We start from the raw sequence: 14,265 nt of genomic DNA on the forward strand, positions 1-14,265 counted from the left end.
ATAACAGGGGCTTGCCACCATGCCTGGCTAATTTTTTGTATTTTTAGTAGAGATGGTTTATTTATTTTATTTTTGAGAAGGAATCCCACTCTGCGCCCAGGCTGGAGTGCAGTGGTGCGATCTCGGCTCACTGCAAGCTTCGCCTCCTGGGTTCACGCCATACTCCTGCCTCAGCCTCCTGAGTAGCTGGGACTATAAGCACCCGCCACCACACCTGACTTATTTTTGTATTTTTAGTAGAGACAGGGTTTTACCATGTTGGCCAGGCTGGTCTCGAACTCCTGACCTCAGGTGATCCACCCACCTTGGCCTTCCAAAGTGCTGGGATTACAGGTGTAAGCCACCACACCCAGCCTTAGAAGTTCTTTGTAACCTCAATTGCCTACCCAGAGGTAGGTTACCAATCATTTATAGTATTTTTCTAAATGCTAGATGACTGACAGTCTAGAGAACAACAGTCAACACTGGCCTATAGTGAAAATTCGAATGTTTTTCTATATTTACAAGGGTCTTGGAAATTACAGTGTCCTCGCTCTATCTCTAGATTTTGGTCAGAGGTCTTAAAAGAGGACATACCTCACAGATTGCTTTTAAGTAAGAACTTTAATAGTTGCATTAAGGAATCCCAAATCTAGATCCCAGCATGGAACACAGCAAAGTATTACCAGGGTCCAGGATTCGGAGACACACCTGAACCCAGAGAAGAAAACTTGGGCAAGCATAGTCTCTTAGCTCACCTCATTCCAACTCTAAACCATGAATCCACTTAATGAATGTTTATTAAACATCTAATATATGTCATGTGCTTTGCTAAAAACTCAAGACACAATGGTGAACAATACAGTTGTTATCTATAGCTTAATTCTAGTATTGTGAACGACACTGACACACAATGAGAAATGCACAGTACAATGTAACATGTTCAATGGTAGAGGTGATCAGGGTGTTTTGGATGCACATGGGTAGAGGTATTAGCCCAGCTTTGTTGGTCAGAGAAGACTTTTCTCATGTATAAAATATCTAGGCTGAAAGCAAAATGTTAAGGAGTGAATCAGACAAGACAAGTGAAGCAGAGAGAAGAATATTCCAGGCGGAGAGGGTAGCATGTGCAAAAACCTGAAAGTGAGAAAGAGCAGGCATATAAAGAGAATTTGCGTTAGTTAAGTATGGCTTAAGCATAGCCCCTGAAAAGCCAAGAAACACCTCCGAATTCAAGTGAGAGATGATAATTGATTTATATATATTTATACACATACATATATGTATATGATAATTTGAGAGCCTAAGGTTCTTATATGCATTTACAATACTTAAAAATAAGTGCTGTCAATATTTTCCTATATGCCACCACAGGGTTTACGTCCTAACAATATATTCCAAAGTCAACTAAAACACAGGTCAGCCAGCACAGCTGTATATTTCTGGAAAAATGCAAAGCCATCACTCTCATTCACTCACAATGCACTAAAATGGTCATTTTTTAAAAGAAATTCTTACCATCAATTATCCTACTTTCTTGCATCATATTTGCACAGTTCAGAGTATATACAGAGTGGAAGAATTGAGAAGGGGCCAGAGATGGTATGACAAACGATGACAGGAACAGCTTAGATCACCGTAGGTATGAAATGTAAATGTTGCACAATAAACCTCTGTGAACCACTTCTAATCGCTAGAATCAGCAGGTTTATGTTCTTTGACGGATTCTTGGAATTAAAAAAATTACATTCAAGATGGTTTTTCTGTATAGTATTTTCTATTTTGAGGTTTATTGAAAATGTACATTTTAATCAGATGAGTGAACAGACATCAATTTATAAATGACACTGCCAAATTATTTTCACTAGATACTTTCTAAATACTACATTTTCTAAGCAACATAATGTACTGGGCCTATCAACTAGTAGACTGTGGCCAATCAATTCTAAGTTACTAAGCTTAGAGCATTAGCTTTCTTGCTTGGGCTTTTCAATCAGATATCATATACAGCTGAACTTATCTTTCCTTTGTTTTTTGTATGTAGAAACATCACTCTCTAGTTGATGTTTGTACCCTAATTTTACTATACAAACTGTAACTTGAGTAGGAATCATAGGAGCTAACATTACTTAAGAGCATATTATATATAGCAGGAGCTCTTAGCAGAGATCTGCATGTAATAACTTATTGAAATCTTAGTTTTGCAGATAGCAATTATTATCTGAAAGAGTCTGAAAGATCATCAAATCCCTGACTTTCTTGATTTTTTTTCTATTCTACTTTGGATCTGTTCAGTAGATTCAGCCAAGCAGTTTGAGATCAGAGGTATGGCATTTGCTCAACAGGTTCTGGCTAGCAATACAAATGTTGTGCTGTTTCTATGTTAATCAGTTGAAACCCATGGAGCATACATGTGGCCAGATCAGCCACATCAAGTCATCAAGTTCACTTTTCCAGTCTTGCTTGATTCAGGGGTAAATTTGTACCTTTTAAGGAAATGGAAAAATACCTCAAAATAGGCAAGTGAATGAAGAAAATGCATAGAATTTAGTTTTGTTCTAACTTCTTTTCAGTTAATTGTGTTACTGAGTGTTGTTAGGTTTTACAAATCTCTACAAAGCAAAGGAACTCAGAGATAAGAGTACTGGATTTATTAATAAATATACCTAACACTGATGCAGGTGGAGTTTTCAAACTATTAGCTAAGCACCCGTCACAACTTTCAAACACTTTTAAAAATTTATTCTGTTTGCAGTTTTTCATTGTAACTAATCTCTACCACAACCCTTCTTTATGTTCCTTTTTCTTGCTCAGATCAGAGTGAGCTTTATTGCCTCTGTTCTCCAATCAGATAGTGCATATACCACAGACATGTTTCCTTTGCTTCTGTATGCACATACATCAAAACCTGTAGTTGACAGAAACAAACTTTTGAAAAATATCACTGATCCTAAAATAAAATGCCTTTGATTTCTGCCCCTATCTGACCCCTTAAAACTGTGATCTATCATTTCCCAGGTGCCAGGAACAGACTAAAGAAATAAAAACAAGTAATCGCATTTAAATGATGCCTTTTCAGATTTAATTAATTCACAGTGGCATGTAAAAAAAATGTATAGTTAAAAGATCAGTTTCCATTGATGTAACACTTTGCTTTTCAACCATAGTAAAGATACAAAAACAAAAACAAATGGCATATGTATAATAAATGCAGTTCTGATTTTTCTAGATACTAAACTGTCAGGGAAATTCAATTCACTCCATAAATTATAACACAGCATATAATGCCTATAACTTTTGGTTTCCTTTAAAGATTTAAACAAGAGAAACCAACATTAAAATATTGGGTGCTACACTAGAGGTGTTTACATACATTAGCTCACTTTATGCTCATATAAACCTTAGAAGGTTGACATTATAATCTCCATTTTATAAATGAGGAGAGTGAGCTTCACAGAAGTGAAGCGACTTGTTCAACACCATAAAGAAAGTTGGTAAGTGTTATAAACAGAATTTGCACCAAAATCTTCTGACTCCATCTTTCCCCTTAGCCATTCTGTTAAAAAATAACTCTCTGTGCAGCACTTGCATATGTAAAGAGAGGATAGAAGAGGGAAGAGTTGGCAGAGAGTTAGACTGAGATGCAGAGAACAGTAAAAAAAAAAAAATAAAAAAAAAAAAAGGGGGAATTGTACCCCTGAACAAACAATATATTCATTTTCCATTTTCTGCACTATTTAAGTACAAACTAGTCTCACTGGTGTCATGGGTAAAATTTAGTTTGGATGATTACAAAAATGTTTCTATGGGGACTTAGTGGGACAGCTGCTTTAATTCTAAACTGTTTTCTACTGTTTTCACTGGGTGGCAGATATTAGAAAAGCTAAGTATACCGCAGTCACTGACTTCAAATTAAGCAGTAATGAATGCAGATTTCCATGAAGATTCCACGAGTTAGTAATTACAGTTTTATTGCAATTCGAAATGGTGAAATAAACTCAGTCTCCACTGTCCCATACATGTAATTGATGAGTTAATTTGTCTTCAGCACTCTCGCTGTTCTAATATTTCTCCATCTATGCCATGAAAATTAATAGGATGCAAAATGTATAAAATTATATCCACTAAAAAACATCACTGTACAGTACCAGGGAGGCATATTTATTTCATCTGTAGATAGTATGGGGTCACCATCTTTTTTCCCCTTTCCCAGTGACATTTTCAAATTTGACATTTTGTGACATTTTCAGTTTAATATTGCTAATACCCTGGCTGCAGAATTAAAAGTACACCCCAAGGAAGGGTTGAATGCAGACATATCAGGAGACTATAAGTGTTTCTTACCCCTCTAACAACTGTTTTTATGTAAACAATGCACACATTAAGAAGAAAGAAACAACTCTTTTTGTCCTTTATTTTTTTCCTGTGGGTGGGGGAATTTATTCCAGGCTCCCAGAGGGGTAACTCTTCATTAGAACCTTGATGTACAAACAACCAATGTGAGATCTTACCAGTGTGTTACTAAGGGACCACATGACAAACGTCTAAAGTAGAGATTTGGTGAAAGGTACTTGAAATGCAGCAAGTAAAGCATCCCCACCTAGCTAAAAACAGCTGAAGAGAGGTCTCTGCAATTATGATTCACGAGCAACAGGAGTCCCTACACTATATATCCCTAACTGATGAATAAGCCACAATGTTAATTGAATGTTGTTGCTCACTGACATTTATATAGGGTTCTGTCTGATGAATGGAAGGTTACGTTCATTTTTCTTTAAGTGTAGTTGATAAGCTTCATCTGACTGTCCCTTGTGATACCTGTGGACTCCCATTGCATTCCAAGGATGCCACACATCACCTCCCTAGCCCCCACTCAATGCTTACTTCAATTCATCTGTGAGCAGTGCAATTTCTCACTACTAGGAAGGAGAATATCCTTACTAGAATCCATCATTACTACTGCGTAAGAGATATATGAGTAATATCAAAGCTATGATTCTTGACATTGTTTCAAGGCCAAATTAAATATCCACCCACAATTATTCCATTCTTCCTGTTCCCACTGTCACTACCCTACAATCTATTTGAAGAATTAAGCCCCTCTCCAACTTCCAAATACAGGCATTTATAGGAGTGATATTTGGACTTGAGATAGAGACAAAGGACCTGAGATGAACTCACACAGAGGACAACTAGAATATACCAAATCAAGTGAAAAAAATGAGACAGGTTTCAGAAAAAAAAAAAAAAAAAAAAAAGCTTGTACCTAATCCATTTTGATGTTAGTTCTAGGAGCCGCTGGCTCAGCTGAGTGTTCTCCTTCAGGCTCCTCAGTTTATACCTTGGTGCAGATACAAAGTCCTCTCAAGCAAAGTTAACATTTGCCAAATGCTAAGCACTATCTCACAGAACTTCTAGAGGCAAACAATACCACAGAAAAACTGCGGCCCTGGAGGGACCTGAGCCTGCTGTGGGATTCATTCTGTTGAAATTTCAGATTATAAAAGTCATATAAACAAAGCAATGACCTTTCAGTCTGCTAGATGCTGTGCCCTATTGGCCATAATGTTGCAAGCAAAGATTTATGGAGAACAGCTGCAATAGTGCAGATGAGAATGTGCAGCTACTTGCCACTGTCGGTAAGCTTGAGTTTAGCATTACTAATGTTTCTTTATAAATAATATCAGGCCGAAGCTCACTATTATTTTCCTTTGCTGCATAGTTTTTGTTTGTTTGTTGTTGTCATTGGTGGTGGCGTTTCTAATGGTTAAGCTATGTGCTTTGCAGAGAATAGGTTTGAAAAGCTCCCGTTTTATTGTGATTTTACCAAACATCTGAATGTAAATGATAGCAGGAATTTTTTCCCTTCAGTATCAGTGTTTTGTCTACCTTGCTTTTTATGTGTGGTTAGTATAATCAAACAACGCATATGCTTCCATCTATTTTCATTATTTGGCAATAGTTTCTCTATTACACTTATTTAAGATGTACTTGATGTTAAGTCATATCGAAAATACATTTCTTAAAGATAGACATTTTATAAAAAAATAACTTTGAGGCTTCCGTTTTTTCAAGTACTCTGATATGAAAGAGATAATTGGAGGATTCATATGTAAGAGTGAAGAGTGACCATGTTAGGCCATAATAGCTTTCGTTTTTTTTCCTACACTGTGACAAAGAGATGATTGCTATGATTATTTATTCCAATCACACTGTAGTCATATATCATTACATTGTAGCCACAGACTTATAAGAAGGAAATACGTATTTATTAAAACATAAGCACAATATAATCATTGATATAGTGGATACTGGAACTAACAGTTATAAAATCCAGGGAAGGATGTCCTATCAAATTAGTAAATCAGTAATATTTTTACAACCTATTCAAAAAAGAAGGTTCTTTTTGTTTACAGTACAGAGAAAAGTTATGAAGACAAGAATAATACTTGTTTGAAAGGAATTAACTAGCCATGGCATCCATAGATAGATATTGGATACATAGATATTGGAGAAGGTAAATGAAGGAAACAGTGAAATTCACCAGTGCCTTGTGTGTAGCAAAGTACTGTATTTGGCTCTGAAATATAACTTATGTGAACAACTGAAATGTTTATTTTCTTTTCCTTAAGCAGGTTAATATGCTAAAGACAATGCTGTATTTGCACAAAGCAAATATGTAGGAATTAATAACTTTGTACCTAGATAGGAAAAATAAATTTGTAACTTTTAATAATATATATGTGACTATACACACAAATAGGTGTTTTATAAACATACTATACACGTGAGAGAAACATGGCTCAAATATTAGAAATAATTAAGTTGACATGGACATCTGGATTTCTATAAACTCCACTTTCAATATTTTTTCCTTTTTCTTCCTTTGTGTTCCTGGGTCCTAGTTAGGCATTTTGTATGTTTTTGAATGGGGTTACTATTATGAGACACTGGGGAATAAAAGATACATAAAATATGATTCTTCACCTCAAGAAATTTCTAGAATGAACATCTAAAATAAAACAATGTACAGTGTGCAGAAAGTTAACATAGAGGCACAAATGCAGGGCTAGGAAATTATGATTCAGAATAGAGATGGTATACAATCTGTGTGGTAAGATTTATATAGGTAAAAGGGAAGTCAAGAGAAAATAAAAGCCATGAGGACAAAAAATGTCCAATGTTTATAGCTTGGTAAGATAGATAACTGTTTTGTAAGCTGCCTGTAAATCTTTTTTGTATAGTTATCAAATAAATTGAAAAAAGAAAGAAAATGTAAATAAAGACTACAAACAGAATTTGGCCATCGTCTTAGGAAACAAGAGAGTGATATCAAAGTTATCTTGAGACAATAACAAAAACTTACCAAGTAGGTGACAAGAAAGCACAAACAGAAAGAAATCCATAAAGGTAGAAGTTGAAAGGTAGATAATAAAAGATAAAAGACAATATAGAATATGGTAGGTGTTAGGAAAATTTAAATTTTTAATCCTTTCTTTTTATGCTTTGGAAATAATTGAGTTTAAAAATGTATTCTCTCAGCAAAACCTATTACTAAATTTTTTTTAAAAGAAAGAGATATAGAAGTAATGAAATTCAGTGGATATCTAAATCATAGGGAGAAAATGAATTGCCAAAAGATAAAAATTATCATTAGGGTACACTGGTTCAAGAAGGCATAATAAAAATTTAAAAATAGTTATTAAACTACATTTTAACATCCTGCATATCAAAACTCATGAGATGTACATATGCTGATTTTATACAAAATTTCTGTAATTTAAATGCATATTTTTAAAGAGAAGTTTAAAAATTAATTATCTAAACATTCATCTGAAGGAACAAAATTAATCCCAAAGACAGTAAAAAGAAGAAAATGATAAAGAAATGCACAGAAATTAACTAAATAGAAAAATACATACAATAGAAAGGATAGTCAAACACTTGTTTAATTACTTGTTTAAAAAAATGAATAAACTTGATAAACCATGGTGAAATTAATGAAGAAAAATGAAAAAAAAAAACAAAACAAAACACAAATACCAAGAATACAAAAAGGGAGACCATTATACATCCCACAAATATTAAAATAACCCTAACAGGACATTACATACTAAAAATTGGAAACTAGATGAAATGCACAAAGACTGAAAAAAGGACAAATAAAACAAACACAAAACAAAACAGACAAGATAAACAGTCCAGTATTTTAACAATATAAAATTAACAATCTAAAATTAAGAATCAGCTTATACAACAACAAAAAAAAATCTCTGCCTAATGGCATCCGCAGCACATTCTGCCAAACATTTAAGGAAGAAGTCACATCAATCTTTCATACAATCTCCCACTAAATAATAAAAAAGATTACCCAAATTATTTTATGAGTACAGCATGACTTTGATACCAAAAATAATTAGAAAGAAAAATTGATAAATCTTTCATAAACATAAATGCAAAAATTTTAAACAAGTATTGGAAATTCAAGCCAACAATATATAAACAGGCCAAAATATCAGGAACAATTTGTGTTAATTCCAAGAATGCAAAGTGTATTCTCTTTTTAAAATCAATCAGTGTAATTCACCACATAAATAGAACAAAGACAAGAAATAACATATTATCACCATAATAAAGGCTGTAAGGCTTTTGATAAAATTCAACCTCAATTCTCAACTTTTAAAAAGCATCGTTGCTTAGAAGCAAGGTTGTGAAGAAATTTAAACCCTTGTGCACCATTTTGCTGAGAATGTAAAATGTTGCTACCTCTCTGGAAAACAGTATGGCAGTTCCTCAAAACAATATAAAGAGAATTCCCATTACCAGAAGCAGATCCACTTCTGGATATAGACCTGTAATAATTGAAAGCATGAAAACAGATATTTTTCCACTCATTTTCAAGGAAATATTATTTACAATGGCCAAAAGTTAGAAGCAACTCAAAGGTCTATCAACGATGAATGCATAAACAAAATGCCATGCACACCTACAACAGAATATTTTTCAGCCTTGAAGGAAATTCTGATGCATGCTGCAACATGGATGGACATTGGGGGCATGTGAAGTGAAATAAAATAGACACAAAAGGGCAAATAATGTATGATTCAACTTATATGAGGTACAAAGATTAGTAGTTAAATTCACAGAGGCAGAAAGAAGGGGGTTGGTTGACAGGGATTGTAAAAAGGGGTGAATGAAAAGTTATTGTTTCATCAGTACAGAATGTCAGTTTTGTTAAGAAGAAAAGAGTTCTTGAGATGGATGGTAGCAATGGTTGTACAACAATGAATATACTTAATGCCACTAAACTGTACACTTAAAATTCCTTAAGATAATACATTTTATGCTATGTGTATTTTACCACAATCAAAAATAATTAATGAATGAAAAACAATTTTGCAAACTGTGAATGAAAATTTCTCCTTAATTAAAGGCTATGTTTTTTTTTTTCAAAAAAAACCCATATAAGCATTTTATTTAATTTTAAAGTATTGGAACCATCATGAACAAAAATAAATCAAAGGTATAAGAATTGGAAAAAAATAAAACTCTCAATATGCAAATATGTTATCTGTGTTTTAAAAAAAAAAAAAAAAAAAACCTGAAAGTTTTACAACTAAATTACTGCCTAAATCATGGGTTTGATAAAGTTGCTTATACAATGTCAATATATAAAAACTAATTGCATTTCTATGTATCAGCAAAAGTATTCAGAAGTAAAATATAAAAGGTGCCATTTATAATATCCCAAAAATACCAAATAATTAGGAATTAATGTATTAAAACGACATGTATACCTCTTCTAGATAATTATAAAACATTATGGAGGAATAAGATCTAATCAACAAAATAATGAATCATGTTTATTGATAGAAGAGTTAATACTGTAATGACATAAATTCTACTACTCATTTATAGATTCAATCTCGATCAAAATCTCAATAACTATGTGAATGTTTATATATTGACAAGTGAATTCCTAAATATATTTGGGAATACCAAGGCACAAGATAGCCACAACACTCCTTAAGATGTCTAATGGACTTACTATACCAGATGTTGCCATTTATTTTATAGCTACTGCAAATTTAAAACTTTCTTTTCTTTTTGCATTAGTTCTTATAACAGGTTTACATGAACACATTTAAAAGATAGATCTAAGCATGCTTTAAGAATTGATTATGTGCTATTTTCTTTCAGTGAATGGAACTGTTTAACAAAGAAAGAATTTTAAAAGCAAGCACTAAAAAAAAAAAAAAAACCATAGTAATTGGGAAGAGATAGACAAATAGAAAAACAGACCGGAACAGAAAATCCAGAAACAAATCCATAAAAGCATAGAAATCCATTGTTGATGGGTGTGAAATTCCAGAAATAGCACTTTGGATAATTTTGATTCTATCAAATAAAGTTCAAGATATGCACACTCTTTCACTCAGCAGTTACACACCTGGTTATATATATAACGAATAGAAATGTGGGCAATTGTGCACTACGAGACATAAACAAGAATTTTAATCATTGCATTGCTTGCAAGAACCCAAAACAGGCCACAACCCAAACATTAATCAAAATTATAAATAATTTTTAATATGCTGTAATCATATGAAGGGATATTATATATCAATGACAATAAACAATTACATGCAACATTATGGACAATTTCACAAATAATAACATGTAGCAAACTAAGCTAGACTTAAAAGAATACATGCTGTATGGTTCCATTTAAATTAAGCCCTAAAAATAATAAAGCTGAACTCTAGTGTTTAGCAATACATGATTAGGTGATGAAATCATAAACAAAAGGAAGCAATTATTAGTGAGGTGGGACATGTACTAATGATTGACTAGAGGTGTGAGGGGTATTCTGCTATCTTACCAGTGTCTGATTACATGATACCATTGGTGATAAAAGGTGATGGATTTGTCACAAACAAGGAGCTATTCATTTTGTTTAATTAATTTGTAGTATTTCATAATAAAATGGTTAAAAATTAATTGTAAAAAATATGGGCTACTCAAATAACAGATGTTAAAAGAATGCCTAAAACATAGCTTAATGATATGAGGAAATGTTACTTCTTTTACTAAAACCTTTTATTGTACTTTATTACTGGTCCTCCTGGCTATTAGAAAAACTGAGAGACACTAGCAGGGATTTATTGATACCTGGAAAACACTGAAGTCCTAAATGCCATCAATTTTCGCTCCAGGAATGGAGTTAGATTTCATAGTAAATGACTGGGAAAGAAGATTTAAATGTCTTCAGCTGCTGCTGCTGCTTCTTTTAAATCTCTTAATTATGAACAAGCATTTCTATATCAAGGTCCAAACAGTGATTCTAAAACCACCTGACCCCTCTTCAGTATGATATAAATTTCATCTCTAAAACCACTCTGAGGTGGGCGACTCTTGTTCTTGGTTAGCAAATGAGTTCATAGGCTTGGAAGTACCCAGTGTAGGGAATTTAGCTTACAGAGTAGTATGTAATGTTTCAGTGTCTATACACTACTGACAGAGATGGTACAAGCCATGAATAGTGGAGACATAGAGAAATGGGGCCTCATGCTGCCACTTAACAAATTCACTTGATCACATCCCTCCCCACAATGTTTAGATTACAAAGCAGATATTCTGCCCCACTGACACTTCTCAGGTCTCATCCCTTCTGAGATTGCTTGAATGAGTTGTACTATCGGTCCATCCTCACATTGCTATAAGGAAATACCCAAGACTGGGTAATTTATAAAGGAAAGAGGTTTAATTGACTCACATTTCAGCATGGCTGGGGAGGCCTCAGGAAACTTACAATCACGGCAGGAGATAAAGGGGAAGCAAGACACCTTCCTCACAAGATGGCAGGAAGGAGAATTGCTGAGCGAAGGAGAAAGAACCACTTATAAAACCTCAGATCTCGTTAGAACTCACTCACTATCACGAGAACAGCATGAGAGAAACCACCCCAATGATTCAATTACCTGCACCTGGTCTCTCCCTTCACACATGGAGATGATGAGTATTATGTAGATTACAATTCAAGATGAGATTCAGGTGGGGAGAGAAAACCTAACTATATCAAGTCATGCTCCGTTTAGTACAAGACTTAGCACTACCCCTCTTTTGCATCACAGATCTGTTCACATGGATATTTGCATATCGTCATGCTTCTGCCCAGATGAAGACAGGCCAAAGACTTTTGTTCACAAACCATCGAACTGCCTCCAATGCAAAAAGATTCACTGATGATATCTTATGCTATGAAGAGAAGTATGAAGAGAAAACCACAGCCTTTTGTTAAAAAGAATAAACGTATAAAAATGTATAAAAACAAAAGACATCCATTATATGCAAAAGATGCTTGCAAACCTATGTTTAGAGCAGCACAATTTGCAATTGCAAAAATATGGAACCAGCCTAAATGCCCACCAACCACCTAGTGGATAAAAAAAAAAAAAAAAAATTGGCATGTATACACCATAGAGTGCTATTCAGCCACAAAAAGGGACAAAATAATGGCATTCGCAGCAACCTGGATGGAGTTGGACATCATCATTCTAAGTGAAGTAACTTAGGAATAGAAAACCAAATATTGTATTTTCTCACTTATAAGTGGGAACAAAGCTATGAGGACACAAAGGTATAAGAATGATATAATGGACTTTGGGATCGGGGGAAGAGTGGGAGGGAGGTGAGGGATAACTGATTATATATTGGGTACAGTGTACACTGCTCAAGTGACAGGTGCACCAAAATCTCAGAAATTACCAGTAAGGAACTCATCCATGTAACGAAACACCACCTGTTCCCCAAAAACTATTGAAATAAAAATTTTTAAAAAGGACATCTTTTGTGTGCATATATGTTTTGATGTGTGGAAGGAAGCACAAAATCTGAAGTTGATCATGGGCAATTGATCATACAGAAGCTGGCGGGATATAAAAAAAAATAGAAATAATATTTGCCAAAGTGGAGTGATGTGTGGCTTAAATTTACAAACCCCCAGGTCCACACTGTATTCTGAAACAATAGGAGGGTAAAGTCGAGTTAAAAGTGCCTTCATTTGTTTAACAACCAGAAATATGTTCCTTTCTTCAGGGCAACCCTATGGAGGGTTAAGCTGATCTGCTGTGCTGAGCAAACAGAGGGCTGTTCACCAACAGCATCTGCTGGGGACTTGGGAAAGCTGTTTTCTCTTAATAGATACCATTTTCCATTTTTATTTCTTCTGGTGTGTAAACTCTTAAAGAAATGATGCATTGCATGGAAATTCTTCCACAGCTGAGAGTGCAAATAAGGGAAGAAAAACAAAATCATAAAAGACATTAAAAGGTACATTTCAGAAGGCAAGTTTACTCAGTGTCTTAGGCAATGAAGCATTCATGTTTTCAATTTTAACAGAGAGGCAGGAAATATGAAAACAAAGTGATTCCTAGGGAAAAGACATGGCTGAGAAAAGTTGGTTATTTTTAAACTTTTCCCCTTAAGAGAAAGGAAAATAATGCAGCTGTGGATTTTAGTGGTCTCCTGAGAGTGTCGACATTCTTTCAGTTTGTGTGTAGGAGGCAAACGTTTGCTAAACTATTTGGGGAAGAATGTGCATATACAATAAAGCAGCAGGAAGCATGTATCGTATTTACCATCCCATAGCTGACAGTTCTTTGTTACACTGCAGTACATCAACTGGGATGTACTGGTTGATAATGGTGAGCTATATTTTGGGAAACCAGTGGCTGGTTCAAAACTAATTCTCTGAAAACCAGAATATATTGTTGAAAATGCACAGCTTTTTGAAATTTACATATATTTAGATGTCTGATATGTAATTTTATCATGTTGGTCTCAAGAACACTCATTTAAGCAATTCCTTTTGTGACAGAGAAATGAGATTGATGAAATTTCCAGACATTAAAGCATTTTCTCCGCACCTACTAACTGAAGCGTGATTTGGAATTCATTGATCTTAGCAAAGCTTAGACATAAAATGAAGAATAGTAAAATATCTCCTTCAATCTTTGGTTGCAGTCTTTCAAATACATAGGTGACCTTTTTCCTTTTCAACTAAAAGCACTTTAAACACACACACATTTATGGCATGTAGTGCTAATGAGACATCATTGATTTTCAAATTGGTTTTACTTATATTAGATGCGAATACCTAGAAATATATACCAAGTCACACATTCACTGTAGGCAGCTTTTTAAAAAGTTGTATTTTCTAGGTAAATAAAGTTCTCTATTATAAGAAAGTATATAGTTTTATTTATTTGAATAATCAGTAATGTC

This window comes from Symphalangus syndactylus, chromosome 9 (genome assembly GCF_028878055.3).
Source record: "Symphalangus syndactylus isolate Jambi chromosome 9, NHGRI_mSymSyn1-v2.1_pri, whole genome shotgun sequence".
Classification (NCBI taxonomy): Eukaryota; Metazoa; Chordata; class Mammalia; order Primates; family Hylobatidae; genus Symphalangus; species Symphalangus syndactylus.